This window comes from Prionailurus viverrinus, chromosome A1 (assembly GCF_022837055.1).
Source record: "Prionailurus viverrinus isolate Anna chromosome A1, UM_Priviv_1.0, whole genome shotgun sequence".
Lineage (NCBI taxonomy): Eukaryota > Metazoa > Chordata > Mammalia > Carnivora > Felidae > Prionailurus > Prionailurus viverrinus.
The window spans coordinates 100,251,474-100,268,951 of NC_062561.1; positions in this window are offsets into that span (position 1 = coordinate 100,251,474).

Sequence of the window (17,478 nt, forward strand, 5' to 3'; positions counted from 1 at the left end):
CTATGTGAAAGGCCAGAAAGCAGCATTTAAACCCGCAGGTGTGAGTACCAGGGCTCGCACAATGTGTGGGAGGGAAAATATACCCACACTCCCATCTGCTTCATTTACTACTACCAGCCAGGGAACCTAGAAGCAGAAGGGTAGGCCACGTGTGAAAGTATAAACCAAAAGTTTAAGAATGGCCGTTGGAAGAAATGTCCTTCATGTATTCTACAACAAATACAATCCACAGATGAAAGAAAATAACAGCATGTGGAACCATATAAAGGTATTAGGCTCTAATGTGAAAATGCACTGCTGATCTCCTTGACTACTTTTAAGCTAGCTCTGCCCCTCTGTTTCCAAATTTCAAAATATTAAGATCTGGAACATATATCTTAAACATGAAGCACCAGGTAGCTATAATATTTCCATATACGTATTTAATGTTTACAGGGTTAGTTCTTTTAATAACCATAGATGCTGCTTTACATGGGGAAGAAGTCAAATGAGCATTAAAACCTTAAATTATTTTTTATCATGTCTTTTCTCTATGAAGTTCATCTATTAATATGTTCATATAATTGAGAGGACAAAGGAACTGTAATAAAGTGAGAGAGATTATATTCATGTCGTATTTTCTACTCAAATCTTTTATAAATGAATGGCTAATGTTCTGGAATATTACTCTTACAAAGTGCTTTTAAAACAGAAAATTAAGAAGGCATCCTTCTTCTCCAATATCTAAGCTTTACTGCATCCTTGTTGGTTACTTTGGAGACTTCCTTCTCCAAATGGAACAGTTACCCACCACCCAGTACAGGGGGGAGAACAGGAGGGAGATGGAAAGAGGGGGAAATGCTATTTTAATATTGTGTCTCTAATGATACTGTGTTGGGGGAAAAAAATTCTTGGTCGTTGTTCTGATGCCAGTCAACATAAATTTCTTTTAATAGTTTTTCTTTAAAAAGACCTTAGGTTCTTCAATAATCACGTGATACAGCATCCCACAATAGTTTAGTAACTATATTGCAAATTAAAATGAAGGCTTACCTCTAGGATCAGAGAATGCATTACATTCTATACAAGCCACATTGTGTTGTCAACATCCAGTGATGGTAACTAGCCATCTTTTGAGCTACTCAAGGTCACTGGCAAACCACTTCACCCAGAGAATCAATGGTGCTAGACAGAAATGAGTACCAAAACTATTTTATCATCTCTTGCTGAGTCTAACCTGAAAAGTGTTCCTTCTCTGAAGTAACTAAAAGCTTGTGTGATATTTATTTCATATAAAGAAACCAAATCATTGCTGCCACCCTATACCCTCCAACAAACTAGGTTGAGCTAAAAACCAGTCTTGGTCCCTCAGCAAGGAGTCTTCTGGTGAAAGAAATTATTTTAATGAGGGAACAATGTCAAGACAGATAACTTGAAAAATCTGTTAATTACATAGCTTTATTTCTCTTAATGGCCTATGTCATATTACAATGAAATTTCTGTTGCTCAACAGATGACCTTAAGGGACAAGCCTTTTACTTTTTTCTTCTATCGGAAGGTAATATATGCTCAAAAAAGAGAACTTAGGAAGAGAGGGGCACACCTCCCCCATGTTCACCACATCATCCAAAACTGTCACCCAGAAACAGCCACTGTTAATACTGTGGTATGTGTCTTTCTTGTCTCTCCTCTGTATACATGCATCTATGCTAACACAAAGAATCATACTCTATACAGTAATAAGCTTTTTCTTTTGGTGTGTATTGTTAATGTTTTTCCATATCAACAAATACTATTTTATAACCTTTTTAATTATTATAAAGGATTCCATCATATAAATTGCATTGTCCTTATAAATAAGTAGGAAGGGATGCCTTGCCTATTTCTACTCAAGAGTTTCACAAAGCACAAGATTCTAGGATATTATTAAAAAGTTAAGACATATTTCTAAGTCAGTTAAAACACTTTGGAAAACAAATAGTGATGGATGTTAAATTCAAGTAGAAAAAAAAAAGACTTCATATGGACATTCTAGTGAAAGAGCTCAGATGAGGACAGAACAGGGTAGACTCTTCAACATGAAATGATAGAACAAGTCTAGGTGGATTTCCATCATGGTGGCTCCTGAAAAGGAGGCTGTGTTCTGATACGATACACTAGTTCACATATAACTTTCAGGAAGCAAGTTAAGCTTGCCTATGACTAGCCTTAAAGACAATAAAGCACTTTTCTTTTGGACTGTACTCTTCCACTTAAAGAGTATTAGAGCAGACTTACCATTATGAACCGATTTTACCTTACTAGAGGTTCTTCCAGCAGAAACATAGTTGCATTCTTCCCTCACAAAGAATGATAAACAGGATAACATTGATTTTTCTGTCTGACAAGAAAGGAACAACACTATTTTGAGAATAGGTATACTGAATCAGATGGGCAATAAAACAGTAACGGTTTTCCTTCATTTAGAATGTTATGCACAATGTATTCGAACATCCTACAAGCAGTAACATGTAAGGGAATACAAATGCTGAGCATCAAGAGGTGAAGTTACTAGACCATCTACTAAATGATCAAAAGTAGGAATGATACAGACATATTGGGGGCAGGAGGGAAAAGAGTAATGACTTAAAAAAATCAGAGTATATTTCATTGATTTGTCATTCACTTTGATCTTCTCAAGTATGTATTTTTTAAACCATGAGAGTATATTATGAGTTTATTTGATTTCACTATCCTATCAGAACTTACCAATTCAGTTCAGTGAACATTTACCTACGACCTACTACGTGCCCAGTGCTGTGCTAAGTTCTAGACAGGGAGTGTGCTCCATCTGTCTGCACTAAAAGGCCAATTCATGGTTAGCATTTTTTTAGCAACAAAGAATTTTTTTAATTAATGTATGTACATTGTACTTCTAGACATAATGCTATGACAGTTAATAGATGACAGTATAGACAAGCATAATTTTTGTATGCACTGAGAAACCAGAAACTTTCTCTTGCTTTATTGTGACATTTGTTTTATTATGGTGGTCTGGAATCAAATCCCCAACACCTCCAAGGTATACATATACTGCTGTTTGTCCCATAAGGCCCTTAGGCTCTTTCTTCTTTCTTCTTTTTTCTTCTCCTCCTTCTCCTCCTCCCTCTCCTCCCCTCCCCCTCCTGCTACTCTAATTATAAATGCCATATTCTCCAGGTCACTGATTCTTTCTTCTAGATAATCAAATCTTCTGCAAGTCTGTATGGAAGTTTTCAGTTACTGTATTTTTCAGCTCTTAGATTTCTGGTTTTCTTTTTGGTGGTTTCTGTTTTTTGATCAAACTTGTTTTTTTCACGCGTTGTTTTCCAAACTTCCTGTTGTTGTCTGTGTGTTCTTATAGTTTGCTAAACTTTCTTATGAGGATTATTCTGAGTTCCTTGACAATTCACATATACTCATTTCCTCGGGGACGGTTATCGGAACTTTATTTCTGTTCGTGGTGTCATATTTACTTGAGTTTTTGTTTTTCTTGTTTTACATTGATAGCTGACCATTCAGGGAATAGGGCCCCTCTTCCAGACTTTACAAGTTTGCCTTGGCCAAGATCAATCATCATGAGTCAGTTCGTTTGGGTGTCTGGGAATGAATGCTGATAATGTCCTGGACAGGCAGGTCAGCTATTGTGGTGAGGTGACAGAGCCCTGATGTTGGTGATGGGAGGGTGTGCCACTGGCTGAGAACAGTTGAACAAGACAGCTGGCTTGGTTCCATACCCAAGCGAAGCTGTAGGATGTTGCCATAGTTGCCTGAACTTTCTGGTCAGGTGTACGAGAGGGTCAGGACTGGGTAATACACTGAATAAGAATGGAAATAAGAATTTGCTTCCCTGTCCTGACAAGTTAGCAGGACTGGACCCCTCAGTGATTAGGCTCATTGTTTGGGGTTGCAAATCTGTTGAGTGTGTACTGAATTACTTGGTCTGATGAGGTCATTGGTTTTGCACTGCAGATAGGGAAAGCTAGGGGCTGTGCTCTTTATTCAAGTGACACTGTAAGTAGAGCTATTAGATGGGTGACACAGCTTCTCGTAGCCTGGTTAGGTTTCCTGGTTGGGCAGGCTGAAGGCTGGATTCAATGATGGGTAGGGCTACAAACTGGTTTCCCTGAGTGTAGTAGGACCATCTCTAAAGTCACTGAAACTATTTGTTGTCTCAATCTACTCTGTACCCCAAATTCTCCAGCTAAATAGGCCTTTAGTGATAATGTTGGGGTGCCGGGGTGGCTCAGTCAGTTGAGTGTCCAACTCTTGATTATGGCTCAGGGCAAGGTCTAACTGTTCATGGGTTTGAGCTGCACATCAGGATTCTTTCTCTCCCTCTCTCTGCCCCTCTCCCATCTCTCTTTCTCAAAATAAATAAACTTAAAAAAATTGGTGATAATGTTTAAAACACTAGAAGATATTGAATGATGTTTAATCTTTCTTGGGATTAAGTCTTATTTAAAATTTGAAAGTGAAGTCAAAGGTAGGGAAAAAAGATCTGTTCCCTGTGCCCCTGTAGCTGTAGTATAACAACAGAAATTGCAGAGGACTGTGTGATATTAAAGAGGCAAAAGTAGGCTATGTTGAAAGGGCAACACTTCCATTAGAAGTTACTCAGAAGGTATTGGTGGGCAAGTTATTAAGTATTATGTCCGTCCTCTTTGAGGAGAATATTGAGCCATATCCAGCTTGTGACCCTTAATTTCATCAAAGCCCAAGGTGTAACATTTCCTGTCTACTGATAATCATTGTTACCTATGTAGTTCCACAAGCTTCCTATGTCCTCTAAAAGTTATTTATGGTATCTTACAATAAAGAAACATTTTCCTGATGGCATCTTTTCCATTTTAGCTCTTCAAGTAAGTCTTTTCCTCTCTTAAGTCTTTCATTACCAAGAAGACAAAATTTCTTTTTTTTTCTATCTGTTGTATAACTTTATAACAGTTAACCTCTTAATGCTGAACAAACAAAACTGAAAATAGCCACAAATATCAGGATTCTCTGAGATTCATACCTTTTAAGTCGAGTTTTTCCCTCTGTCACTGTTGCCCTATCACATTGATCTTATTGCCAATTAATTGTTTGTCTCTTCCATTACAATCCTCTACTTTCTCTTGATCCTGGTATGGGCCAGAACCTTCAGGACAAGTTTACATAAAAGTTGTGATACTGACATTCCTGTCCTTTTATTTTTAATGCAAAGAATTTTAAAATTTTCTTTATGAGTAACTTTGGTCAGGATGAGGGAGATGGGCTTTCTGTTCATTAAGAGCTTCATAAATAAGACTGAATTATATTAAATATTTTTTGCATCATTAAAATGAGTATTCTAACTTTTAACTTTAATCCTAATATTTTTATTTGCCTAGTACCTTTTAGTCATTCTTGTCTTTCTCAACTATAATATGAATGCCTCAGTGTAGTTTTTAAAACTGTTGAATTCATTTTGAATGTGTATTTATAAAATGTGACCATTGTGTTGATTTTCTTTATTGACATACTATTTTTTTCTATACAACAGTTCTCTGTTTTTCACTTGCTTCCTTGTTTTACCTAGAATCCATGCTTCATCACTTCACAAAGATTTTGACCATACTCTTAAGCTCTGTTGCTTTAACCTCTTTCCAACTCATTCAGCTTGCCAAATTCTAACCTCACTAGATTCTCCCATCCACTTTCTCTTAATTAAAAACAGTAGGACAAAGTCCCATTGCACAAAGTTGTTTGATAGACTGCTCTTACCATAATTTTATAATCTACAAAATCAACTGAACTCAAAGGGACTGTGCCTATCAATCATACAAAATAGTACTAGTCAACTCATATTCCTATACTGGGCCATGTTTGTTTGAAACTTCGTGTATGTGTGTGTGTGTGTGTGTGTAAAAGAAAACTGTACCAGACACTTGTTAATATTCAGGACTATTGCAATAGGAGTGAGAAATTGAACTCAACTCTGCTGAAACACAAAGAAGAGAGATTTTAAGTGTCAGGGTGAGCTAATGGAAAAGTACTGGAGAACAGTGGAAGGAAATTAGTCATCTATATTTCCTTTTTAAAAATAGAGATTTATATATTTATTGATATACATATTTATATACATTTATACACACACACACACACACACACACACACACACAGACATACATACACACCCCCTGTTGGTTTTGTTCCTGTGAAGAACCCTGTATAATCAGTAATGTTGGCTATGTTAACATATATGTATACATCCACATAAAGACACACATACAGACATACATATATCTATCTAGTATGCTCAGTGCAGCCATTGACATGAATGAGTTTTACTGCCCACAGTTAAAACTAGGATGATGACCAAGTGAACTGATCAACCTTTCAAGAAAATGCCATCAACAGTCTGATTGTCTCTAGGTTTCAAATTCAGGATTCAAGAGAGAAGGCAATGATGTTAATTGAACTCTGAAGTCTCTTTCTTCTCTGTGCAGGAAACAAATGGGGGAAGGATTCAATTTGCCTTCCAGGTTCTCTAGGAGAGCTTTCCCATTTGCCTGAAAAATGTGGAGCGTTATGCTTTCAGATTTGTTCTTTCTTTAGATTGCTTTGGTTTTCCAAAGTCTTAGATGGTTATGTACAAATTTTAGGATTGTTCTATTTCTGTGAGAAATTATAGGAATTTCGATAGGGATTGTTTGGAATCTGTAGATTTCTTTGGATGGTATGGACATATCAACCATATTAATTTTTCTAACACATGACCACAAAATTTCTTTCCATTGATTTGTCTTATTCAATTTCATCAGTGTCTTACAACTTTCATTGTAGAGGTCTTTCACATCCTTGGTTAAATTTATTCTTATTTATTTCACTTTCTTGGTAATTCTGGCTCAAGTTTTATCCATTTTGCTTATCTTTTCAAAGAATCAGCTCTTAGTTTCACTTACCTTTTCTATTAGCATTTATTTTATATTTTTAAATTTGAGCATTGTTTATTATTTTTACAATTCCTTCAGGTATAAAGTTAGGTTGTTGGGTTTTTTTTTCTTTTTTATTGATGTAGGCATTCATCACGATGAATTGCCCCAGTAGAACTGCTGTTGCTATAAGTTTTGATATGTTGTATTTCCCTTTCCACTCATTTCAATTATTTTGATTTCTCCTTTGACTCACTCTTTGGAACAGCAGGTGGTTTCATCTCTACATATTTGTCATTCTTCTAGTTTCCTCTTGTCATTAATTTCTAGTTTCATACCACTATAATCACAAAAGATGCTTGGTAAGGTTTCATTTTACTTAAAAATGTTAAGATTTGTTTTAACACCTAATGTAAGATCTATACTGGAGAATGTTCTATGTGCATTTAAGAATGTACATATGTTGTTTTTGGAAGGAGTGTTACGTATATAGCTGTAAAATCCATCTGGTCTAATGTGTCCTTTTAAGGCCAATGTTTCCTAATTGATTTTCTATCTGGATGATCTATCCTTTGATGTAAGTGGAGTAGTAGAGCCCCTTCGTATTATTATATTACTGTCCAATCTTCCTTTTAGGTCCATAAATATTTGCTTTTTACATTTCAGTGCTCCTATGTTAGGCACAAAAAATACTTAAAACTGTGTGGTGTATGCAGAGAGGCCCTAGGAGAGCCTGTTCCTCCTTACCATCAGGTACCAAGTATTTTTTGGCATGGAAATTTTATCCTTGGCGGTTGACCATTCACCTTTGGCAAAGGGAAACTAACTTCCACAATTTGCCTATGTTCCATGTTCAGGCTAGAACATATTACAGAAGCAGAAGCAAAGACTAGGATCTCTGTCCCCAAAACCAAAGTCAAAGGACCTCATTGAATTAGCCCTCAGTGGCTCACAACCAAATTTCTATGCATTAAAGGTTATTACTGGCCTCAAAGGAGGACTCCTAAAGTGGACAGCAGGAGACTGAGTTGGGGATTTAGACCCTAGAAAGCAGACTATGAGTCTGGTTTTCTTCTCAGTATATGAATGAACCTTCCAAGGTGTTTGGACTTGGACACCCTGACACAGACCCTGGGTTAATGGAGAGTGGCTGTGCATGTGAGTGGAAGCTCAGGAAGTGAGGTGGATCATATTACCTGTTCAAGAACTTGACCAGGAGAGCATCTCCACAGCAATTAACCATTAGGCCTCTGCAACCGTTAAAGCTACTGTCTGTGGCAGTGAAGACTGCAATGTTGTAATGAAGAACGTACTGACCATATGTGAATCAAGAGCTTGCAGTTTACAGCTGTGTTTTTGATGTTTGTTGGGGGGGGGGGGGGTGGGTGTTAAAGGATAGGCAGAGCATGGATATAAAAATTTTTATTTTATTAATGTTTACTCACTTTTTGAGAGAGAGCAGGGGACGGGCAGAGAGAGGGGGAGACAAAGAATCGGAAGCAGGTTCCAGGCTCCAAGCTGTCAACGCAGAGCCAGACACACTGCCCAAACACATGAATGCAAGATCATGACCTGAGCTGAAGTCAGATGCTCAACTGAGCCATCCATGTACCCATGAAAAGATTTTTGAAAAGAAAATATATATACACCCCAAATCCATAAATAATGAAAAATTAAAATTTTATGGTCAGTTCTTCAGGGGTAAAAATGGCCAAGTATTTTCCACTGAGGGCATCTCAACACCATATTTTGTGGTATATAACCATCGGGACATCAGAGTCATTATTACTTTGTGGCATTTTTAATAACAATTTTGTACAATAGCCAAATTATGGAAAGAGCCTAAATGTCCATCAACTGACGAATGGATAAAGAAATTGTGGTTTATATACACAATGGAGTACTACGTGACAATGAGAAAGAATAAAATATGGCCCTTTGTAGCAACATGGATGGAACTGGAGAGTGTGATGCTAAGTGAAATAAGCCATACAGAGAAAGACAGATACCATATGGTTTCACTCTTATGTGGATCCTGAGAAACTTAACAGAAACCCATGGGGGAGGGGAAGGAAAAAAAGAAAAGAGGTTAGAGTGGAAGAGAGCCAAAGCATAAGAGACTCTAAAAACTGAGAACAAACTGAGGGTTGATGGGGGGTGGGAGGGAGGGTGGGTGATGGGTATTGAGGAGGGCACCTGTTGGGATGAGCACTGGGTGTTGTATGGAAACCAATTTGACAATACACTTCATATATGGAAAAAAAATAACAATTTTGTATTTATCTTTTAGATCAGCTATAAATACAATAAAATCAGTGCAGACAAATGCTGAAAAGGCCTTTTCTCCTCTCGTTCATTTCTTTTCTAGTAGTTGAGCAGAATGGGTATCATTCTTCTCTTTCTCTAGTTATTAAATTTTTGTCTTTAAAACTTCCAATTCTCTGCCTACATTACCCATCTGTAAGGCATACTGTCTATTGTTTTCCATTAGAGTCCTTAGCATATTAATACTAGTTTTTAATTCACAGTCTGATCAGTTCAACAGCCTGGTCCTGATGCTTGCTCTCTTAGCAGTGTTTACCTTTTACTGTGCCTTCTCCATTTTTGTTGCTGTTGCCAAAAGGTAGACATGATGCACTACATAAAAAGGAATTGTACTAGATAGGCTTTTAGTAATGCAGTCAGAATATGTGAGGAAGAGAGCATTCTATATTCCTATGATAAATCTCAGTCTTTGGGTAAACCTCTGTCCCAGGGCTGTGAATATAACCATGGTGTTTCAGTGTCCACCCACTGTGGGTATGACAGGATGGCCAGAGGCAGCTAGAGTCCTATGCCTTCCCCATGAGGCTCTGATAAAAAAAAATTACTCCTAAGGGCAGGCCTTGCTAAGAAGAACAGAGTTTACTGGTATATTTCAAAATGATTGATCTTCCCCTCTCCCTGCTAGAGTCAAGAGGAGATTTTGCCCTCATGTTCTTTGTAAGAAGCTGATTAAGCTTCTGGAGGTAAAAACTCAAAGCCATATGCTTCCCTCCTTCAGTGATTGGACCCCCTTGCTGTTTATCTCACTGGCTCATCACACACTAAGCTTCCAGAAATTTGTCAATTAGAGTTCAGGTCTTCATACCGCTGTACGGGTTGCCACATACATTTCCACCATGGGGTTTATGCTTTGGTAAGTTGTGAAAGTCTATATTCCCCTTTTTGTCCCACCAATTTGGGGAGGAAAGTTGGCTTTCTTACCTCAGTCCTCTGACAGAATCAATAGCTTCTTTGTTGCTATAGTACTATATGAGTTCTTTATATAGTTTGGTTATTAACCCCTTATCAGGTATGTATTTCACCAATACTTTCCCCAGTTACTGGGCTGCTTTTATCTTTTGTTGAGGATTTGCTATGGTGTACAGAACTTTTTAGTTTGATGTATTTATCCACTTGTTAATTAAAAAAAAATGTTTATTTCTGAAAGAGAAGGATAGAGAGAATCCACTTATTTTTGATGTTGTTGCCTTTGTTTTCGGGTTCACAGCGAAAATATCATTGCCAGGACCTCTGAGGAGCAGCTGCCCACCTATGCTGTCCTCTAGGACTACTGTTTCAGGTCTTACCCCCAAGTCTTGTATCCCTTTTGAATCATTCTTTTCCATGTGACTGTCCAGTTTTCCCAAGACCATTTGTTAAAGACACTGTCCATTCCCCATTGTGTATTCTTACCTCCTTTCTCATAAATGAACTGGCCATAAATGTATGGGTTATTTTTAAGCTCTGTTCTTTTGATCTGTGTGTCTATTTTTATGCTGATAACATACTGTTTTGATTAGGGTATCTTTGTAATCTAGTTTGAAATCAAGGAGTGTGATGCCTCCAGCCTGGTTCTGTTTCAAGATTTTTTTGCCTATTTCACACCCCCTGTAATTCCGTACAAAGTTTAGGATTGTTTATTTCTGTGAAAAGTGCCATTGGAATTTTGGTAGGGACTTCATTGCATCTCTGGATTGCTTTGGGTAATATGGACATTTTTACCATATTAAATCTTCTAATGCATAAGCACAAAAAATCTTTCCATTTACTTGTGGCATCTTTATTTCACCAGTGTCTTAGAGTTTTCATTATACATGTCTTTGACCTCCTTCATTAAATGTATTCATATATTTTATGCCTTGAGGGAGGTGCAAATGGGACTAATTTCTTTTTCTGATAGTGCATTATGAAAATAAAGAACAGATTTGTGTACATTCATTTTGTATCCTTCAACTACTGAATTTATCTGTTATTTCTAACAGTTTAGTGGAGTATCTTGGGTTTTATATATGTGGTATTACATCATATGCAAATAATTTTACTTCGTCCTTTCCAATGCCTTTGGATGCCTTTTATTTCTTCCTTGCTTAATTGTCATTGCTAAGATTTACCATACAGGCATATCTCAGAGAGTTTAGTTTGAAACACTTCACAATAAAACAAATATCACCGTAAAGCTAGTCAAATGAACTTTTTAGTTTCCTAATGCATATACAAGTTAGGCTTACAATATACAGATGGCTATTAAATGTGCTGTAGCATTATGCCTAAAGAACAATGCATACCTTTGTTTAAAAAAAAAAACAACAAAATATGTTAGGGGTGCCTGGGTGGCTCAGTCAGTTTACCATCTGACTTTGGCTCAGATTATGGTCTTGTGGTTTGTGAGTTTGAGCCCCGAAGCAGTCTCTGTGCTGACAGCTCAGAGCCTGCTTTGGATTCTGTCTCTCCCTCTCTCTCTGCCCCTCCCTTGCTTGCACTCTGTCTCTCTCAAAAAATAAAACATAATTTTTTTTAATAATAATAAAAATACCTTTATGCTAAATAGTGTTAAGCTTAATCTGAACTTCCAGTAAGCCACTGTCACTGATCACAGATCATCATGCCAAACCGTAATAGAGTTTGAAGCATTGCAAGGATTACCAAAATATACAGAGATAGAAAGCAAGCAAATGATGGTAGAAAAATGGCACTGAGAGATTGGCTCAGTGCAGCCTTGCCAGAAAACTTCAATTTGTAAAAAATGCACTATCTGTAAAGCACAAGCAAGTGCAATCACGTTAGTTGTGCCTATGTTGTACAGAAGTGGCAAGAGTGGGCATGTTTTTACCTTTCTGCTATTGATTATCAGGTTAACTATATGTGTGTTATACCTGGCCTTTTTTATGTTGGGATACATTCTTGCTATGCCTAATTGTGAAGTGCTTGTATCATGAACAACTGTTCCATATTGTCAAATACTTTGTGTGTGTCTGTCGAGAGATCAAACAATGTAATGGATCATATTGGTTGGTTTGCAAATGCTGGGTCATCCTTGTATTCTAGAGATAAATCCCCCTTGATCATGGTGAATGATCCTTCACTACACTGCTGAATTCTGTTTGCTAGCATTTTGTTGATTTTTTTTTCTTTTATACTCATCAGGGATATTGGCCTGTAGTTTCCATTTCCAGTAGTGTGCTTTGCTGAAGTTGATACTGGGGCAAATCTGGCCTTGTAACATGAGGTTGAAGTATTGCCTTCTCTTCACTTTCTTGGAAGAATTTCAGAAGGATTGGTGCTAATTCTTTAAATGTTTGCTGAATTTTATCCAAGAAGCCATTTCGTCCTGGACTCTCCTTCCTTGGGAGGGTTTTGATTGATTCCTTCTCTTTACCAGTGATTGGTCTGTTCACATTTTTTTTTCTTTCTATTCATTTTTGGCATATTGTATGTGTCAGAGAATTTTTCCATTTGTCTAGGTTATCCAGTTTGTTGTTTTATAGTTCATAATCATCTGTTAAAATTGTATTTTTGTGGTATCACTTGTCTCCTTTATTTATAATTTGGTGATTTGGATATTCTCATTTTTCCTTGGTATTCTAGCTAAAGGTTTGTTAATTTTATTTTTTTTAAAGGACCAACTGTTAGTTTGATTAATCTTTTCTACTGTTTTCCTTTTCTCTATTTCATTTATAGCTGCTCTAATTTTTTTTTAACCTTCCTTGTGCTTCCTTTGGGTTTGGTTTGTTACTCTTTTTTCTAGAATTCTTTCAGGGGTAGAGTTAGGTTATGGGGGGTATTCCTTTTTTTGGGGGGGGGGGGACAGAGAGAGACAGAGCATGAACGGGGGAGGGGCAGAGAGAGAGGGAGACACAGAATCCGAAACAGGCTCCAGGCTCTGAGCCATCAGCCCAGAGCCTGACGCAGGGCTCGAACTCACGGACCGCAAGATCGTGACCTGGCTGAAGTCGGACGCTTAACCGACTGCGCCACCCAGGCGCCCCTGGGGGGTATTCCTTCTTAATGCAGGCATTTTTGGCTCTAAACTTCCATCTTAGGAATGCTTTCGCTGCTTTCCCTAAGTTCTCATATGTCGCTCTTCCATTTTTTGGTGTCTAAGGTAACTTTATTTCCCCTTTATTTTCTTCTTTGATTCATTGGTTGCTTGGGAGATTCTTGTTTAATTTCCATGTATTTGTGAATTTTCCAGTTTTCTTATTTATCAGTTTCTGGTTTCATACTATGGTCAGAGAAAACACTTTGTATGGGGTCAGTTTCTTGAATTTTCTAAGACCTGTTTTGTGGCCTAAGATATGTTCTGCCCTAGAAAATGCATCTTGTGGACTTGAAAGGAAAGCATATTCGGTTGTCAGATTATGTAATCAGTTTTCACTATCTAGAAGTTTTCTTTGTGCCACTGTATTTTTATGAGAGATCTACCTGTGTGCATCATCCAAAAGAAATACAAATAGACTTATCACTTTTATGAAATGGTCATTGCACCTTCACTTTATGCCATTTCTGCTTGCTAAACTACATTTCTGCTTGCCATTTCTTATTTTAGGATAGTGGACAGGGGGACGTTGGGAGCACAATGTGTTTCTGTTAGGTCCATTTGTTCTACAGTATTGTTCAATGCTCTTTGATTATTGATTCTCTATCTGGATGGTCTTTCTCCATTGTTCTAAGTGGGATGTTAAAGTCCCCTTCTATTACTGTATTGCAGTTTATTTCTCCTGTTCGCTCTGTTAGTTTTTGCCTTATAGATTTAGGTATGCTGATTATGGGTGCGCAGGTATTTACAACTGTTATATCTTGGCTTGAACCTTTTATCATTATACAATGATACTCTTTTTTAAAAAACTTTTTAATGTTTATTCATTTTTGAGAGAAAGAGACAGAGCTTGAGCAGGGGAGGGGCAAAGAGAGAGGGAGACACAGAAGCTGAAGCAGGCTCCCATCTATCAGCACAGAGCCCAATGGTGGGGCTCAAACTCACAAGCTGTGAGATCATACCCTGAGCTCAAGTTGGATGCTTAATGAACTCAGCTACCCAGGCACTCCTACAATGATATTCTTCATCTTTTTTAAAGTCTATTTTGTGTGAGTATAACTACCCTTGCCTTTTTTTGTTGTTGCTTAAAATATCTTTTTCCCTCTCTTCACTCTCAGTTCCTGTGTATCATTAAGGCTAAAGTGAATTTCTTTTAGGCAGAATATCACTGGATGTTGTTTTCTTTTCCATTCACAGTCATTCTATCTTTGGTTGAAAATTTTGAAGTATTATTCTTTTGTAGATCCAATGTTCCTTTCTTTTTATCTGATGCCTTATTTTGTGTTTTGATGGCTTTTCACATCAGTATAGTTTATCATGTTCTTTGATAAAATTGCTACCGGGTTTTCCCTTGTGTGTATCAGGAGGTATACATAAAATACCTTAAAATTATATCACTGTGCTAAAATGAGTAAAGTGATGTATACTGTGTCATCTCCTGCCCCTCATGTTTAAGATTACTAATGTTACAATTTACTTTTTTACATTGCATAACTAACAAGTTATTGTAATCATGTTTTTATTTTTACTACATTCATTTTTCACTTTAAGTTAGACTAGAAACTGAGTTGTACATCACCAAAGCATGTTAAACCTAACTTTGACTATATATTTACCATTACCAGGGAGTTTTATGCAACCTTCTTATGTTTTTATGATGTTACTTATTTCTTCTCCAATCTCCTTAGGAGTTCTTTTATGGCAGGTCCCGTATTAAGTTTGGGAAAGTCTATTTCTCCTTTATTTCTGAACTACAGCTTTACAGGGTATAGATTTCTTGCTTGACATATTTGAATATGTTATTCCATTCTCTCCTGGTCTGAAAAGTTGAAAAATCCAGTTCTTTGGGGGGGTGGGGTCCCTTATTTATTACTTCTTTTGCTGCTTTTTAAATTCTTTCTTGTTTTTGATTTTTGACAATATAATTAAATGTGTCTCAAAATAGCCCTATTGATTTCAACCTTTCAGCTACTTTAGACCTCATACATCTGGATGTTTATTTCTCTCCCTACAAAGGTAAAGTTTTAAGCCACTATATATTTATATATTCAAAACTTCTGTCCTTTCTCCTCTGGGATTTTCATAATGCAAATATTGTTTCTTTTCATTTTGTTACATAGGTCCCTCAGACTTTGTTCACTTTTTCCTTATTTTTACTTTTTGTTCTTCTGATTGGATAATTTCAAACAGCCTGGTTCTTCTGCAAGGTTATATTTACCTTTGAAATTCTCTCTTGAAATCTACAGTTCAGGCACTGTATTTATTATTTCAACTCTGAGATTTCTGTAGTCTTATTGTTTATGGTTTCTGTTCCTTTGTCAAACATCTTATATTCATGCAATTTTCCTAATTTCATTTTAGTTGTCTGTGTGTGTGCTGTTGTAGCTTGTAGGGTCCCTGGTTTGTGGTCTTATCTGACCCACACCCTATGTTTCATGACTGAACAGGGCCACTGACTCTGCTCTGCAGACTGTCTGCGGTGCCTGCTCAGATCTTGGCTTGAGTGTTGCTGAGTTATACAGCTTCCATATGTTGTCACTAGCCCTCTGCTCAGAAGGGACTGGGGAGCCAGGGTCTACTGTGAGGGCTATGTTTTAATTCCATGTCTGGGCAAGACAGGGAGGGGCTTCTCAAGGGAACTCCCAAGTTTCACAAAGGAGTTTTATAGCATCAGGGCAGTAGCTACTCTCGGCTTCAAATGAGGCTGTGGATTAATTCCCCTTCCTAGACCCAGCAGGGGAACCCTCCTCCACCACTATTGGCTTTGTCATAGCTGTGATCAGCTCTACTTGCCCAACTCTCAGCAATGCTTTAGTATATAACCTCCTTGTGTTCTTGCCAATCCTTCTAGACAGACGGGGCCAGGAAATATTCTCCTTACAATTGTGGGGCTTTGATTTGCCTCTTGCCTGAGCACATAAGGTGTAGAGCTGGAAAAATTCCTTGTTTGAATGCCCACATTAGGCCAACCTTTATCACCTAGACTTGTTCTATCATTTTATGTTGAAGAGTCTACCCTGTTCTGTCCTTATCTGACTCTCTAGACTCTCCATATGAAGTCTTTGTTTAACATCCATCACTACTTGTTTTTCAAAGGGTTTTAATTGACTTAGAAATAGGTCTTAACTTTTTAATAATATCCTTAGAATTATGTGCTTTGTGAAACTCCTAAGTAGTGCCACCATTTGTCCTGCAGATGAGCAGAACTGTTGGTTGGGACTGCTATTTTGGCTCTGCAGGTTTAAACTCCATCTGCCCGGATCTGAGTGGTGGTCATTGCAGGCCCCACCCCCTTCAGCGTCACAATCACCTTCCAAGTAGTGGAGCTCATAGATTCTCCCTCAGCCGACATGGGGCAAGAGCAGAATCTTTGTTCCCCTAAATGACCCACAGCACTAGGGGAGGGCACAGGATGTCCCCCTCATGCTCTTTTTTTCAAGGGAAAGAACCATAAGCTCAGGGGAAACCACTCATTGTGGTGCTATACCAGCCTTGTTGGAGGGGCAATGCAGACAGTCAGTGTGTAGTGACTTCTCTTACTCTTCTAATGCGCACGAGCCTCACAACACTGATCAGGTATAAATGTCACTGGAAAAGGTAAATATGTACTAAAATTCAGAATAATTTAATGTTGTAGAGGTTGTGGTTTAAAGACCAAAGATGTAACTATAATCATTAGCTAAGGGATACACGAGATAAAAAGATGTAAAATGTGACATTAAAAATATAAATTATGGCCAGGGGAAGAAGAGTAAAAACGCAGAGCTTTAGAGTGCATTTAAACTTCAGCTGTTACGGCCTTTAAAAAGACTGTTATAAATGTAAGTTGTTATAGGTAAGCCTCAGGTTAACCGTAAAGCAAAAACCTATAGTAGATGAACAAAAGATAAAGGACTCTAAGCATACACTACAGAAAATCATGAAATAACAAGAGAAGAGACAGAAGTACAAAAATAACCAGAAAACAATTAGCAAAACGGCATTAAGTGCATGCCTATCCCTAATTACTTTATTTTTTTAATGTTTATACGTTAATTTTAAGAGAATCCCAAGAAGGCTCCACACTATCAGCACAGAGCTGGACTGGAATGTCGATCTCACAAAGCGTGAGATCATGACTTGAGCCAAAAATCAAAGGAGGGACACTTAACTGAGTCACCCACACACCTCTCCATAATTACTTTGAAGAATTCAGTCTATTTATTTATATTTAATCAAAATACACAGGGTAGCTGAATGCTGCCC